Consider the following 12,696-nt stretch of genomic DNA (forward strand, 5'->3'; position numbering starts at 1 on the left):
AGTTGTTAAAAGACAATAAAAACATGAGTAATTTTATAGTCTAATAATCACATCTCACTTTGGCAGCTGTCTTAGAAGGCCTTTATAGTTTCAAATATTATTTGCAATTACAATAATACTTCTGTACTCCTACAATGCATTGTGTAACAAATTTGGAAACACAGGAACTGCTTAAGAGAAATATTTAGATTGTATCTAATTTAAATAGATAGTCCACTGGGCAAGGACTGTGTCTAATTCTATGTTAAGTACAGCACATTGCAAAATGTTGGCACTCAATAAATGTAAAATAATAACAACAGCCCTTTCCCCTTTAAAGTATATAATTACATCTACCCCCTACTGTGAACCAAGCCTGGTGACAGATCTTTTGTTTATTAAATCCACAGCCCTGAGGCATACAGTACTGCAGCTTCAATCTGAATTGCAGTAAAGTCCTCACTACTTTAGGTAAAGCTTTCAAAGTCTACAAATCCCTAAAGAACTTCTTACTGTAGCCAACTACCATATATATGACTTCACCAAATTCAGGAAACCTTCTCTAAAGCTCCAAAGTGAAATCCAAACACTAAGTGGAAATGCGTTCTCAAAGTTAGTTTGGAAATATGTCATGGAATAAAATTACTCTGAGCTAATTTACCATTTCTCTCTCCGAAAGAAACATGTCAGGCTGCTGACCAAAGCTCTGCAGGCTTTATGCAGGAAGCATTCAATAGGTTCCCATGCTTGTGTTCAAAGTAAGCTATTATCAAAGCGCCTGAACTGAGAAGGGGTAAGAAAGTGACTCATGTACAGCTTTATTCGACACATTTGCACTACAATGAACTAAGCAAAGCAACAGGTCAAGTTAAAAAATACTGCAGAAAGCAACAGCAGCCAAAGCCCTTCAAGGGGAATCTTGGATCGGAAAGCACTTTCGATTCCTTCATGAGTTTCTTCTGGTGTCCCGTGTTTGTGTTTCAAAGCTCCCACTTGAACATTAGTTTCACAATCACCCATTCTGCTACTGGTATTGATGAAGTTCAACATACGCGCAGCAAATCAGTGCTGCTAAAATCAGAAATGCAAATTCAGCTAAGTGGGCTCCAAGTCCAATGTTAAGCTAGACCCAAGTTCCTTTGCAGTTTTTGTAGCGTATTATCATTAGTGGCGAAGGGTTAACAGCAAAGGCCTATGATTGTTTAAAAATTCACATTACCAAAGTGGATTACATTGCATCGACTGAGGAGATCAACAATGTAAGCCTACACTAAGCCAATTATTGCAGAAACAAAGCTTTCATTTTAAGCCTTTGGAAAAAAAGCATAAAATGGACAAAAGAAAAAATTCTTCTGATGTCAGAACAAGGCAAGCACTACTTGCTTTTCATCCAAACTTGCAATTTTGGAGCCATGATGAATGTGCCAAAAATGAACCACCTCCCTACAGAGCAAATCATTAAAACATATCAGAATTTTTGGAAAATACTTCTTTTATAAAGCTAGAAATTTGAAGGAAACTCTTTCGTTAAATTTCTTTCCCTTTTGATAAGACTCAGACACAACAGAGATGGAAATTGCAGAACTGTCCCTTTTTATCAAGTGAGAATAAAAAGAACCATTTGGAATGAAACATTCCTGTAATGAACGTCATCATTCCTCCTCTGCAGTGCTAATTTCATCACAAACCACTTTGGTGTATGATAACTCAAGATGGTTAAATGATCAGTTACTGACAAAATCATACCCCAGGACAGTGTCAGAAATGAGTACTATCTCATTTATTTCCCACAACAAGCAAAAGGCCAGTACTGAAGTCTCATTTTACAGATGTGGAAATTGAGCCCGCACTGACTAGAACACACACTTTTGAACAGCCTAATAAATGAGAAATTATTCAAACTTAGGTCTTAGTAAAACTCTGTCTCATATCCAATTCTCACAGTTATATCTAACATAGACATTAGCCGAGTTTTCTTTTTATAAATTACCTTTAAATGTTGTTGTATTAGGGGGTCTCACTACAATTCTTAATTGAAGGTTGAATTCTTTGGGACTGCCCATTAAGATAGGAAATGAAAACCTTTTAGATAATTAGTTAAAGTTCAATAACAAAGCATCTTTCAGCACAAGTAAATTAGATCTAAACATGCCGTGTCATTAATAGAGTGGGATAAATAAATGGAAAGAAAACCTCGGGTATCACAGTGCCTTGACTCCACAAGATATTGTGCCCTGCAATCCGTGTAAGGTAACAAGGAGCAAATTATCCAAAACCTCTTAACTCTGAGCATGACTAAGGACTAGCAAGTGTAACAATCAACAGAAAAAAAAGCCAAAGACAAAAGCAACAAACAGAAGTACTTCAGAGTCCTTTCTCCCTAATAGTGTTGCAGGCTTTCTTTTCACAGATCTGTATCTGTTCTAAACATATTTCAAGTCACCTGTTTCTCTAGGTCTCAATTAACTAAGAACAGTGAATTACAAGATAAGAAATATCCTCAAAGACAACAGAAAGTCTCCTTTTGACAGAAACATCAAAGAATAGTACTACCAAAATATTCAGGAACCAGAAAGCGCACAGTATGCCAATGGAAGTCATCCGTAGGGACAAACAGAGCAGTGAAAACTTGGGTCCTTCACAGTGAGAATCAGAGATGTTGCGTCACTTCAATTTGGGGTTAACAGGATTGAGGCTTAATGGATGGGAAGTGTTTTCAGAAGATTAAGAGAAACTTGTTGAACTTGCATCAGTAATCAGAACATGTCAGGATACAAGTCTACGCCCAGGGTAGCCCCTTTCATATTCATCTGCGCACCTTGGCGCCTACAGTTTCACAAATCTGCTTTTCCCAGTTCGACCACACCCTTGTATGCCTCCCCGAGGATGCACTTACAGGTTAGGAATGAGGAAGTTTGGATTTTGTGTAAAAGCTGCTGAGTATGTAATAAAACCTTGGTCTATAAACAGAAAAAAAAATAAGTTATATGGAATTGATGACACATTTATACCCTGTAGAACTGTAAACTCCTTTGAGGTAAATGACCTGTGAATAAATCTTTTTCCCCTATAAGACTTAGCAGGCAATAAACCTTGGAACAACTGAGTGAATGAATGCACAAAATTCTTTATTCCTTGCTCAGCTGACGTGTTAGGAAGAGAATAGTGGCCGGGCCCACCCACACCACTAAGAAAGAAAACTCAAACAGAACAGGATTGTGCGAATCTTTGATATGTTTAAATTGATGCATTATTAAAATATTCAATAAACACCTAAAATATTCAGTAAACAGTGCAAAGCATGTTTATAGTAGACCTTTGCAATGTCCCCACACTATTAAGAACTGCCCAGTACAACTGTGAAGAGATCATTTTTAACAGCTTGAAATTTTGCTTTTCAGTACAGTGAAACACATAACCAATGTAATAAACCCTAAGGAGCAAGGTCAAGGGCTGTGCCTCCTTACATCCCAACAGCTCCAACACTGAAGTGAAAATGTGTTCTTTCCTATCCTTCCGTATGTGCAGTCTTCAAGAAGTCCATGGGAAATGCACATTAATAAAAATTACATGGATTTCAAAACATTTTCAACCAAAATAGATATCTCACAATTCCATTTTTCCATAAACTTTTGGAATCCCTTTGCATATTCATAAAACACCTTGAAATCAATAATAATTGTATCTGTCTAATATTTTAAAACAAACCATAATGCTGACAGCTTCATCATAAATCTATTTAGTTTCTAACTTTACAAGATACCATAAGTATCCACTTACGTCAACGCTATTAGCTCTAATTCACTTCTACACACGGAAAATGCTGAACACTTCAGCTTCCCCACAGTTTACAGAAATGTTTCATTATTGAAAGACTTCTATGATTTACCTGGATTTATTCTGTTACAAATATGAATGAAGGTATGATGCCTTGGAGATATAATTTCATGTCTGGATGCTTTTGTTTTGAAATTTTTTTCCTCACATATTTGCTATTTCAAAATAGTAAGGTAGTACAGTGTTAAACTCACAATTTTACATATTCATGCTTACATTTCTACATAATAGATTATAAAAATAAAAATGCTTAATTGCGGATATAATCATATTTTTTCATTTTAAATTTTACTAAGAAGTATAAATTACTTTTGTTAAAAGTTACAATCCAGATTCATATCCATAAATGTGCTTATTTTTCCCATACAATTTCAACAGCACTGGGTACTGTCAATATTTTTCCCTTTTATTCATTTTATGAGCAAAAACCCGGATATCCTTATTTTTATTGGGATTTCCTTGATTACTAGCAAGTTTGGGCAACTTTCCATGAATTTATTGGCCATCTGCAATTCTTATTTTGTGAACAAATTGTTTGCTCAATTTCCTTTATGCTGTTTTTTTCCCCTTTTTAATCAATTCATAAGACATCTCCACTCATATGAGACATAAAAAAATCTTATCCTGGTCCACTTTTTATTCCATTAATTCATAAAGATGTGAGCCTATTGTGAGCCAAGAAAAAAAGGCAGTCAGTATTGCTTGAATGCCTTACAATACATATTAATAATACTAAAGGGACGCTGACGATATTTTCTTCCAAAAATTCTCATCTCTCCATGGACAGAGTTCTTGTTTTTAGCACATATTTCTAAAATGTAGGACATCATCTGCCCCACGGTAAAAGTTCAATAAATACTGAACAAAGAATTTATTTGACATGTTAATGTCCCGAGTAAATAATGTGTGTATACATTAACCTCTAAAACGATCAAATAGCTGTCTTTAAGGAGGAAGGACAATCGTTTGAACTCCCTGATCCTTCCGCATATCTATTTTTTGTCATTTTCTAATATTACTCTATCCAAGCAGGAGAGACAGATAATGCTTTTAACACGTTAGAGAGAAGAAAAGCAAGATTCAGAGACCTGTTCCAGATAGCAGTTAATTATTCAGCAGCTGGAGTATAAATTCAAGTATTTCTAATACTACAGATAAATACTTAGGGCTCCATTAACCTCCTTATTTGCTTGGCAGAAATATGTTCATCACCTAACTTTCAACTTCATTGCCCTGGTAGTGAGAAAAAAAATACAACGAAGACCTACAAAAACAGCAATATTCTCTTCTCAGTCATAATCAACAAAATATTTATCTGTGCAACACCACAAGTAGCAGTACAAACATGAAATCTGAAACACTTCAGCAGTAAAGCAGATAAATTTAAAATTAAAAATAAGTGGCATAAAGTCAATTTTTACAACAAGGCAAATACTGAAACAGGAAAATGGGATAAACTTAATACCGTTTATGGTTTAAAATCTTTTAAGTAGTCTGGAAATACCACCCAATCACAGATATGAAATATCTATCTGTCACAGTAAACTCTAACAAAATCATATAGAGGATATCAAGGATATGTTTTTCATAATAAAAATCATGACAGCATATCAGGCCAAAGATAAAAATTAATAGTACAAAAAAAATAAAATAGCAAGTTGATTAACCAAGTTTGTATCTGTGTGTGTGTGTGTGTGTGTCTGTGAATGTGTGGGAATTAGACCTACATTCTCTGAAGGATTATTGGTAAAACAAAAAAATCCAAAAAAGAAAGTGACTTAACTTACTAATTTATCGTGAAAAGAATCTGGTTATCACAGATCGGACTGGTTTTTATAACTTTAAATGTTTCTATACATGCAGTAGCCATTAAGGCTTTAAGTTTTAAAATGTCATTCCTCATAATGATTTTCCAAAGTTGTTAGTGATTGCCTAACAGAAATTTTAAAATATGCTTAAAATTAGCAGAAATGGTAAAAAAAAAAAAAGTTTCTACAGGTAAAAAAATTTTCTTCCTAGAATCAGACCTATATAAAATTAAAATTACATTAAAATAAAAATTGCTTAGATAAAAACATGAAGATGCAAGAAAAGAATCAAATATGAATTATTAAGAAAATATCAATGGTTACTATCCTGGGGGACTGACAGATAAAATTTTCTACTGTAACGTACTACTATGGTGCAATGTGGTAATTCAAACACATGGCTAACACTGTAAGACGAAATTCCTTCTACCCAACCGCCAGATACTTTAGTTTGTTGTGGTAACTCAAAATCTTTGTTTTGTTTTGTTTTTGGTGTTATGCTTTGGTTAAAGTTGGAATTATGTTTTTGGTAAAGTTTGTCAACCTGTCATTGTAAGAAACGGTCAGAGAAGGCACAAGGGCTAATCTTGGTCAAACGCACTTCAAATAGATACCTAGTAATAATCCCGCTACTGAAATCTCAGTATCAAAATGTACCATAATTAACTCTTATGAACCTAATTCTATGACAGTCAGCATTAGCAGAGAATAATAATTAGTAAAACCGAGTAAAAATATATTCTAAATAATAGTTCTTTTATGTGCTTTATTTATTACTAAAAATACAGTTTTTGTAAGAGTCCATAACTGTTATAAAAATATTTAGTCAACATAGATTTTAAATAATTTAAGATAATCTGTACTTCTTTGAGAAACATTAATATTCTCCATGAATATAATATAGACTCAAAATTTTATCCCTTTTTAATATAAGCTTATGATGTCTATGAGACAAATGAAAAGCAATTACTCTTCATTTGATGAGGAATTCATAGTATGATGTATGATGAAAAGAAATACTTATTGAGGAATACAAAAATAAATGATTTCATAAACTTATGCTAATATTTTATCCAAATTATATTCATTTAGTATTCATGAAATATGACAAACTCGTTAAGCTATTGGAATGACTAAAACCCAAAGAGTTGTTCCCAGGAGACATTTCTAGGGGCATAAACTCTCTAAGCACTTTGTTTCTGTATTTGTGCTTTTAAGAGATCTTAAAAAAAAAAAAACTAAGACTTTTATTTTACAGACTACTAGGACTAAAATGAAATCAAATTATGCATCCAAAATCCAGTCGTGATGGGAGGCATTGGGTTTCACTCTTCTGGGCCTGAGTTTCCTTTCTGACTGAAAGAAGCAGCTTTCTAGCTCCCTCCTGTTGCACTCAGCCTGAGCTGCCCCATCCCCGGTCACCCCTCTCTCCCTCCCGGGACCCACAAGGTCTGTCCAGCAACTGTGTGCAGTAAATGCAGAGGAGGCGATGGGGAGAAACCAAGAATCTAACACACACTAAGACTATAAAGTCTGGACTATTTCACTAAAGAAAACATTTCCAACTACACCATCAAATTTCATGGTAACTTCACAGGATCATAATAATGAAATTTCTCTGGTCCACAATAAAGCGGCTGAATAGGTAACACAAATGGTCTATATTGTAATTGAAAACCAGATATTTAACAAAGTTAGTGGAAACACAATATCTGATCCTAAAAGAAAAAGTTTCATTTTCTTTAAAATAACGCTCTGAGAAACTGTCCTGAAAATACAAGCTTCTCATGTTACACACCTAAACTGTCACGGTCATAAAATGAGACTAAATTCTTCAGCTAATCTTACTCATGAGATATTTCATGTGCTTTTAAGAGAAATACAACATTGTGACTAAACACCATTATTCCATTATGCCTGAAAATAACCAATGGCTTAATGCAGCAAACAACTCAAACTGCATTCCTTGCATTACAAAGCTACAATGTTCACAGAAATAGAAGTGGTATTGAAAGCCACAAGAAATCCAATATGTTTTCATCTGAATACTAATTCAAATAACTTACTGGATACACATCTATACTGGCTTCATAGAATATATTTCTAACAAAATTAAAGTAATTTAGCAAGAAGAAAAGGCTCGATATTCTGTAAAAATTACAATATTATGAAGAATATTTCATTTGAAGAATAGTTCATTTGCAACTATAATAGTTATATACAACTGTTACTGCTAATCAGAATGTTTTCTCTCACTCTGAAATGTTCTTATTACAGGAACAAAAGTTGCAAAGCAAACTTGTACTATTCACTACCAGTAACAACCTGTATATAAGTTTAACGAAATTGATTAAATATTTTTATATTAAAATTTTATGTATCCAAACGTATTTAACTTCATTTTATTGATTTGAAAGGCAGCGTAAGATAAAGAAAGAGAACAGACGAGAGAGACTTTCCATCCATTGATGATTTACACCCACAATGTCTGCCACATGTGGTCTGGGGCTAGGTCATGACAAAGCCAGAAACCAGGGACTTCATCTAAGTTTCCCAAGTGGGTGGGAGAGATCAGCATTAGTTTGCCTCTCTGCCTCCCAGAAAGCACATGAAGGGGAGTTGGGCCAGCAGGGTGAGGCAGGACTCTACATCATGACATACAGCCATACCAAGGGGAGTTTAACCCACTGCTCCACAATGCCCACCCTCTCATTTATAATTTTTTTAAAGTAGAATGCCTACCTGCAATGCACCAGATTACTAGATCAAGCTGTCTTCGATTTTTAACACTGGCATTCAAATGCAATGTTTGGAAAAACCAACCTTATTTTACCACATTTTTTAGAAGTTACTGCTATATTTACCAATGCAAATGAAAGAATGAGGGGCAAACTTGTTCTGAAAGCATAGTTTTAAAATAGAATGCCTACTTTAAAGTTCCCGATCATGTCCCAATTATATTCAACATTTCTTGTAAATTTATTGTTTATTAAAATTATTTTGGAGGCCCTTGAGTTTAGCACAGCAAGTTAAGATGCTCATGTCTTTTATCAGAGCACCTGGGTCCCATCCCTGGTTCCAATTTCTGGCTGCCTTTCTAACTATGGAGATGGTGGGAAGTGGCACTAGCCAGCTCAAGTAGTTCAATCCCTGACACCCCCGCAAGAGTTCTGGATGGGGTGCTGGGCTGCTGGCTACAGCCTCAGTTGCTGGACAATCTTTTATTTTCTCTTTCCTTCTCATTCTGTGTATGTGTGCCTCTCTGCTTCTCAAATAAATGAGTTTTAAAACTACTTTAGCATAAAATGTTGAGCTCAATGCACAAGAATTTGTGGAGTAACATACAGAATAATAGGCTTAATTGTTTTGGACTGGTGCAGAAATTAAGGGAAAGAAAAGTGAGGAGCAAGAAAAAATAGGACACGAAATGAAACAAAGATTCAAGAAAGTTTTATGAGGTAAAGGACTCACTGGGTACAGGGAGGAGAAAAACTCTAGCACCCAGATTTGTGTCCAAGGTGACTGGGAGACGAAGACAGAATAGCAGAAAAACAGAGGATATGGTTCAATTACTGATAAGGATGAAGGAAAACACTGATATCAAAATTGCAGCAAATGCTTATACTTGTGTGTTGCCTCGGGATCTATTCTGAATAAAACTTTATCTACATCATATCCGAAGTTTGACTTTATTACACTTAACAGAGTTATCAATTCTAAATATTCTCCCAGCTCAGTGGGATCTCTGTAGGAATCTGCCCCATAGAGCTGTCGCCCCGTGACTGCTGCCCTTTTGAGCAACCCACACACAACCTACCAGGCTGGCCAGGGTGACCACAGCGTCAGTGACCATGACTCCATCACAGTGCGACCTCCTCAAACTCATGTCTACTTGCTTTAGAATCATCAATTAAAATGGTTTGCACACTGGGCACACCAATTTGCACTGACACTGGACCCCAATGTAGGCAATGATCCACAAGTCTCTCTATATACCTTTCCCATGACCTGCTTTGTGTCATATGTGTGCATTGATGATAAAACAAAACTTTATTTCCATCTTTTTCTCCTAATCATTAAAGGGAAAATCTCATCATAAATGCCCCAAGTTAAAGTAGTCTGGCTGAGTACCAATTGCTACTGCTATACTGTTATCTCCAGATAATAATTATTTGCAGGTATGCATCTGACCAGCTCAGTGCTGGAGATTTAAATGTATGTTCTGCATCCATTTTCGGATTCCCATCACCATCCTCTGTTGAAGTTAATATCCTCATTTATAAAGGCTGAGACCAGTATACAGGGACTCTGACTTACTGGGTAAATTCTCATGGATTAAAAAGCGGTCCAGGGATCTCATATTTCCACCTATTTCACTTCCAACTCATGCTTCCTATTTGATGTTTCCTCATACATATTTCCCGTTAGAGTCTACTGGATCTGTGTAAATCATTTCTTTACTACCTAATCCATAAACTAATTAGCTTCTGCTCTCACGATTCAGAACACCAGGCTATCTCTTGACACTCCGGACCCCTACCGACACCCTAGGATTAGGAGATGGCATTTTCCAGTCTCTTCCCACCATATACTTGAACTGAATTCCAGTTCAAAACAATGAACTGATAATCTGGTCTTTGCCATCCAGTTGCTAGGACTGGACGCTTGTTGGCCTGAGGTGCCTTTCTATCACCCTACCTGGTGAACAGCTGATCCTCTAAGGTACCCTCACTTCCTATGCTGATTCACAGCACTCAACATCTCTCACTGTCAAAGCCAACAGTCTCTCTCCTGCTTTCCACAGAACATTTTTAAAGCACTTGCTGTTCAAAATCATAATTACTCTAATCTCTCCCCTACTGAAATGCAAGGCCTACAAGGTAGGGTAGTGTTTTATTCAATACAGAATCAATAGCTCCTAAAGCAACGTGTGGCACATAGTAGGTAATAGAAAACATTTGTTCTGTAGCAAGGTGGTGGGAGAGGACAACTGGTTTTATATCCCAGATCTGCCTGACACTCTCCAACTGCGATTATGCAAGTCCCTGCCTGTGAGCGTCGCGTCCTCAACTGCAGAGACACAATATTATCTAAAGAACTGTTACGGTACAAACAGCAGAACTACTGTCCTTTGTATGCACTCTAGCATTTAATGAACGTGAACTTCTTATTCTTTCCAGGCTTTTCCTGAATACCAGGATGCAATACATGTTAAGATTCAACAATTTTAACTTGCATGATGTATTATTCAGATATCTAGTAAAAATAAGAAACTATAGTAGATGCCATGCATATTTCATGTGATTTTCAGCACTCAAGGAATGCTATCATGAAAAATCAAATATCATTTTAGGGCCCTGCACGGTGGCCCAGCGGCTAAAGTCCTCGCCTTGCACATGCGGGGATCTGATATCGGCACAGGTTCTAATCCTGCTGGTCCTGCTTCCCATTCAGCTCCCTGCTTGTCGCCTGGGAAAGCAGTGCACCCACGGAGGAGATCCAGAAGAGGCTCTGGGCTCCTGACTTCAGATTGACGCAGCTCCGGCCATTATAGCCACTTGGGGAGTAAATCAGTGGATGGAAGATCTTCCTCTCTGTCTCTCCTCCTCTCTGTATATCTTTCTAATAAAAATAATCAAATCTTTTTTAAAAAATGAAATGTCCATGCATTGGATAGTTCATAATTTTCATGCTCACTAATTTGAGTCCCTTAGCAAATTCTATTTACTGATTTTGTAGAAAAGGAGAAAAAGTCTTTTATCTAAATTGGTAGGATTTTTTGTTATTAATATTATTTATATGTTACTACTGATCATTACTCTGAGAACAGAGGATATGAGTAACGATAAAACATAGTCTATCTTAAAAACAAAATTAAACAAATGAAGAAAACAAGAACTGCTTTCTGAGATATCTGTATCCTTTACTAGCCAGCCTTCCTTCCCCTGGGCTCCAGACTCAGAATGTTCTACTGCCCCCTGCTGCTTTACATATCAGAAGGTCAAAAAACTGTTTCAGCAATTTCACCAATTTCACTATTTTCCTTTTATTCTGCCTTTAATCACATGATAACTAAGGTCCCAAAGATATGTTTCTCATTCAAGGCTAATTTGATCTCAATAAAGAACCAAGAATTCTGCAAAATTTAGAATAACACACTTGCAGCTTTGAAAACCCATTATACACATAAGCAAACATTTGTAGTGACCATAACTAATTAAGGATTGCTCAATTATATCTGTTCAACAGCACTTTATGAACCAATGCCTAAGCATATCACTTGCCTCTCTTTCCAACAGTAACTTGAACTCTCTTACAGGGGTATACAAGTTATGTGCAGAATTTTCATACCTAGTATTCCATGTATGACTAAACCTGACTTGCCTATGTTACAGATTTTTGTTCAATAATTTCAGATTTCTAACAGGTGATATAAGATCTTAATTTTCTTTCTCCATAAGTTGTGATATAACCTGTTCTTATTCAACAAATCCTCTTTCTACATGGCAGGTGGAACTGGCTAAGAACAAGGATGGAAGTATGTGTAGTGGCTATCCAGTTTTTATATGGATTTCACCAAATCACTTTTCAACAGCTGTAATGAAAAAGTGCAAAACATCCCAAGAAGACAATCTCCTGCATGCAAGCTTCTACAAGCCTTCCGCTTCATCTTCTTTGCTAATGTCTCCATCATCGACGGGAGTCACATGGCCTAGCTCATATCCAACAAAGTCGCTTCACTAGACTGTGAAAACAGCCTAGTTGTCTACAATAATTCATCTTTATAGTCAAACATCTTTGAGTTCATCTTTGAAATGTTCCTGAAATATACTCTATTGTTTTTCCATTATTTAATAGTTCAACATAAATGTCTCTTGAACTCACTCTATATTTTTTCTTTTTATTCTTCCGTGTGTGTGTATGCATATGCAAATCTTCTACCTGGTCTTTAATTAAAATGTCACACACTGCATGAATCAACTATACTTGGTAGTAAAAGAGGACACACTCTTAAGTTCATGATTGTTTACTATGTGTGGAAAGGGAGGTGTTACACAAAACATCTCATTTG

General features: G+C 35.9%; 1 protein-coding gene across 1 annotated transcript in view; it reads right to left on the reverse strand.

Annotated features, from left to right (window-relative positions):
* Nucleotides 1-12,696, reverse strand: part of SLIT2 (slit guidance ligand 2) — a 350,353-nt gene that overhangs the window by 287,049 nt on the left and 50,608 nt on the right. The window lies entirely within an intron of this gene.

The sequence above is a fragment of the Ochotona princeps genome, chromosome 11 (assembly GCF_030435755.1).
Source record: "Ochotona princeps isolate mOchPri1 chromosome 11, mOchPri1.hap1, whole genome shotgun sequence".
Taxonomy (NCBI): domain Eukaryota; kingdom Metazoa; phylum Chordata; class Mammalia; order Lagomorpha; family Ochotonidae; genus Ochotona; species Ochotona princeps.